This window comes from Xiphias gladius, chromosome 10, assembly GCF_016859285.1.
Source record: "Xiphias gladius isolate SHS-SW01 ecotype Sanya breed wild chromosome 10, ASM1685928v1, whole genome shotgun sequence".
Taxonomy (NCBI): Eukaryota; Metazoa; Chordata; class Actinopteri; order Istiophoriformes; family Xiphiidae; genus Xiphias; species Xiphias gladius.
This window is the reverse complement of record NC_053409.1, coordinates 15,770,810-15,776,051: the sequence shown is the minus strand read 5'-3', so window position 1 is coordinate 15,776,051 and position 5,242 is coordinate 15,770,810.

The following is a 5,242-nucleotide window of genomic DNA, read 5'->3' as shown; positions in this document are numbered from 1 at the left end:
TTTCTTATCCATCCATTAGCTGTGACCCTCCATCCCAAAGCCAGGATGATGAAATCTCAACCTGTCACTTACATAACCGGCCACCTCTCTAACGTCCAGGATAATGATGCTGCATGCCACAGCCTATTCTCCTCAGCCAACTGAGTAGCCCATACACACCCCCATATCCTCCCATTAGGCCTGTCTGCCTGTACTACTGCATACGGTATATACAAGAAGCACTCTCTGCGAAATGTTATCTCTATAACATACTGTATAGTAAATGTATTAATTCAATAATGCCCTCACCCATTTTATGTACTGTCTGTGTGTGTACTCATATACACACACACAGACACTACACACTAATAATTTAACGTAATGTACATGTTGTGGAACATAATAATAATCCATGAATTGCAGAGTAAGCCTGCACTAATCTTTTGATTTATTTCCTTCCTGGGTGGAAGAGAAGTGTGGCTTGGGTCCATTATTAGCATTTTTTTGCATGGTATTTCAAGTTTGTATGCATCAGGGTCTGTAATCTCTTAAAATAAAAAATTATAGAGGATGTTCTAACTTTCTAATAGCCTAGATACTGAGGTCCGCCTGTCTAAAACCCATCTACACGAGTAACGCCTTTCATTAAGTGAGAAACAGCAAAACCATCAGCTTAATGTATCTTCACAAATCCTGGCTTGCAATAATGAGCACTTGGAAGTGGGATATATTTCGAGTAATTCTTTCCTATCCATTTGAACACAGGGTTATCTAACCTCCATTTAACTAAATAATCAGCTGAGAAAGGGCTCCAATGGATAAGCAAATCACTAAGTGATACCATGTGACTGGATGCAAAATGAGGCTTGCTAAATGTACTGTATGCGCCCAATGTGGCTTTGTCAGTTTGTTCCCCGCCAGCCTGCAGTGTCTTGCTACGTCAAAGGGCCGTTTTCTGCTGATTGGGTACTCCATTGCTGTCCTGCTGTGGGCTGCTGCAAGGTGACCCTAATAGTTTGCAGACCTCCCACGTAACTGCAAAAGAAGTAATATTTAGAGATCCCACTTGAGAAATGAATACTTCACGTAAGCAATTTCCAGCAGAAAGTCCGTAGCCTGTTTTAGGATTTTCTCTCCAACCTGACACAAGAAAAAAAAAATCAATTCTCTGCAACATTTTAGTCATTTAGTCCATTTATTCTAATAATCCATCTTATTTTACAAAACCTGATGATGCTTAAAATGAAATCTAACTTTTAAATGAAATCCAACATTTTGCTAGTCTTGTACATTGTAGCTATGTGCTCAAGTAAATGATAATGTCAAAAAAATGAAGTAAGCATATTTAAGCATAAAACATGGAACATTCATTCTTTCACCGCACAGCAGAAATGCAAGAGCCTGTTCAGAAGCAGTGCTAGTACAACAGAGAGGTTTGGGGAAACATAAGTTTCCATCCAGCAGATTTTCAATTAAATCTGGAAGGTGGATTTTCTTTCCTGTGAAGAGGATTTCATAACCATAAATCTGTCAAAAATTATTCGGCATTTAGGCAATGTAATTATGCAAATAGCTGTTTCATTTCAAATGTGTAATTGAAAGCAAACTTCAAACCTGATGTTACTGTTAAGCCTTTAAGATTTACTGAGTAAAATTTGACTTAACATTCATACTAAATTAGAATATACAGCTCTCAATCAGCAAAAATATCATCACACTGTACAGGTATATCATCATACATAAAGGTAAGAAACACCTGATTTAAGGAAACAAAGTTCTATGAACATTAATACATAACTTACCACACATCACATGAACAAATACAAAATATTAAAACATTCAAAAGGATCAATAAACGTCAGAAAGGTGGTTTTGGACCTGTGGTTGGCCGACATTTGTGTCAGTAAAGGGCTGTGAGAGCTGTAAGTGTGAGTAGTTGTAGTCCCCGGCTCTCCAGTCATCTGACCTTGAATATAACTCCATAGACAGGATGTGAATACGAGAGGATTTATTGCCAGCCACAGGTTCAAACAGTTGTGAATATACTGGATATTTAGCCTCCAGGAAAAACAGAAACAATCAAGTAACAATTAATATTACATTCGTTCTGCAAGTGGGCCCAGAGATCTTTGGGAAACAGTATTCTTCATCAATCATAGAAAAACACAAAAGGTGCAGTCCTTCACCAGTTTACCATCACCCTCATCATTGATCTTATCACCATCATAAACGTAACTGCTGATGCACGACATTTCATAAGGCATTTTAAAAAGCAATATATAGGCCAGCTGTATATTCAGTTGTAACTCTAAATGTATACATAGGACCATGGATACATGTTTAAGGCCTACTAGACCTGTTTATTCTGCACAAGCATTCTGCTAGCAATGACCTTAGCTGAATATAGTTTGGTATAGATGTGCATGAAGACAGAAAGCAATAGTTCCCTTGGCCATGTGGGATTGTTATATAGCGCTTCAACATTCAGTGATAAAGTCGTCAAGGCTAACAGAAATCTGAAAGCTGAGAACATCAACAATAACATTGGTCTCTAACATTATCCTTGCTTAAAGGGGTACTCCATCGATTTAGTACTGCACTTCAGTAAAAGTGTGGAGAAGATTAAAAAATAATAATAATAGTGCTTAAAATCAAAGCAACAGATTTTTTAGTTCCTGTATGGGTCAAGCTCCAGAAATGATGGATCCCATATTTCCCATAATGCAACTTAATGCCATCTTTCATTAGACCTCCATGTGGCAGTGGTTCTGTTTAAAATGTTAAGCCTTGAGCTCAAGCTGACATAACCCAGATAACATCACTATGACATCATCTGGGTTGTTGTTATCATTATATGTAATATTATCAGCACTGAGCTTTGTGTGTAAAACCAGTGGAGTGCCCCTTTAACTGTGCTCCCAATAAACTTAGAAAAACGGATCATTTAAGCCCTTATAATCCAAAATTAGAAGATAAACAAAACTAATCTGTGGCGTCATTCCAATTGATTTGCATCAACCTACTGCACATCACTAAAGTTGTGTATTCAATTGTCACATCTGATTCCCCATGCATAATGTTTTTCTTCTCACTTTGCCTGCAGGGTCCCTGACATAGGCAGCCTGGTCTCAGAGCAATACACCATTGTCTCCTTTTGCCTTGCTTGATTTTACAGAGACAAAGAAACATCTCTGATGCATCTCAAATGATGCAGTAACAAGTCCCAATCATGCTTATCTTTGCAACTAGGGAGCAGTTAAAATTGGAATATCTAAGTGCACAGGACGCCTTAATGAATCCTACAGTGATCAGTTATACAGTCAGAGCATAGGCCTATCTTGTAAACAGCCTTGCTCCTTTGTTCTTCAGTGAGGTCATTTATGATAGGAAAACAAACAAAGCCACATCAGTGATTCTGCTCTTGCAGAACCCTTTTCATTCTTTTGGAAGGCAGCACACATAGATGGATATTAACATACACTCGCATCGCTATACATGCTTTTTCCACTGAATGCTGCAACGAGGTTGAATGCCTGCCTCTCTACCATCACCTTTGAATGCCAAGAATAGATATCCCTTGTGTTTTGGCTGAGCTTTAAGGACACACACACACACACACACAAATACACACACACACTCAGCTGAAGCAAGGGATTGGTGGAAGAGATGAATACAAGAGATATTAGTCATTTGCTAATTGACAGAGAAGAGAAATGGGAGAAAAGAAAAGAGTAATTAGGCCAAAAAATGAGAGTGATTTATATGTAGAAATTAGGTCATCCACTGCGTAGGGGACAAAGATACTTATGTGCATTAAGTGAGCTATCAAATTAACTGAACAAACTGTTTTGGCTTTGACATACAAACCCTGAAAGAAAACATAGTCTAACGACTTTAAAATATGTCTAAAAAAATGATTAGAATGACACGATACCAGTGAAGCTGTTACTGTGCCAACCATACACTAAACTGGTTTTGTTCCAAGGGGCAAAACTGCAGCCCTAAATAGCTTGCCATCATCACATTCAACACCAAGACACAATCAGAAAACGCTGATGGCCTACCTTAGCTTTCCTTAACAATACATGCAAAGATTAACTTAAATGCAGCCCCTAATCAGCAATAAAGGAGCAGGTTCAACAAGCTTGCATCTGTAATATTTTGACTACATAGCCAGTTCTAATTTATTTTAAATAAATACAGCAGAAACTTTACTTCCTAAATCTGTCAGGGGACCTCTACAGCTGTCTAGTAGTGTTGTAGTTACAGTGCTCTGCTGGATACATTCTGTAGGTTTTTGTGGCAGCGGATTTAGGATCGAGAGATGAGTGGTTGCTAGGTGACTGGATAAAAAGAGGCCACAGGTGGAATCATCCCAGCATGAACTCCTCTCCTGCGCTCTTGCTTTTCCTTGTTTAATGCTGCCAAAAACAGGGGCTGTGATAGTGGATCACGGAGAAGCCAAGGCACATTTTCTGTAAATGTCTCAGCCACCTAAATTACACACTACTTTGTGCATTTTCTCTTTTTCAAGACTTCTCCTCTTTTCCATTCCCTGCCTCTTTACTGCATCCTTGGTTTTATATAACAGTGCAGCAGTCCCTATCATAGCTTCACCTCTCGTCCTCATTCACCGCCCTTCACTTCTTTTCTAATAGGCAGAAGAGGCAGAGGGGTCAATGCTTTCCTCATTCTCCTCATCTCTTTTTCTTTGCCTCTTTCTCCCTGTTTTCCTCTTCCTCCGTTGATAAGGTTAAAATTACATAATCCTCGTTGGCTTTTTGTCCTTTGCTGCATTAGTTAAGAGATGTAAAGCAAAGCTCCTGTCGCTTCACAGGCCAGTCCAAACCTCTTCTCCCACATCACCTGAAAAATGACTCATCCATGCACCATGGGTTCTATATCAGTAAGCTATCTCTCCTATGCAAGTGCAACACCATCGCAATCTGCAAGCGGCAAAATATCTGTGAAAACAATAAAAACATAATGACATCTGTACACATTGCACTGGTACTTGCTTGACTGGTTTGCTAGCCAGAGAATTTCCTCAGAGACACACTGAACAGGAAGCTCCTTACTAGCATTTGTGATTATTGTAGGCACTCTAAAAGACCTGGAGGACCAGCCTCAGGATACAATAGCAGAAAGGTGGAAACTGGAGAGCAGTCGTGTCAATGAGTGACAGCTACAGAATGGAAGTCTATCCTCCTGTTTTTGTGAAGCACATTTCTAAAGCAAAGGTGGGAATGCAAGCCTCATTGTC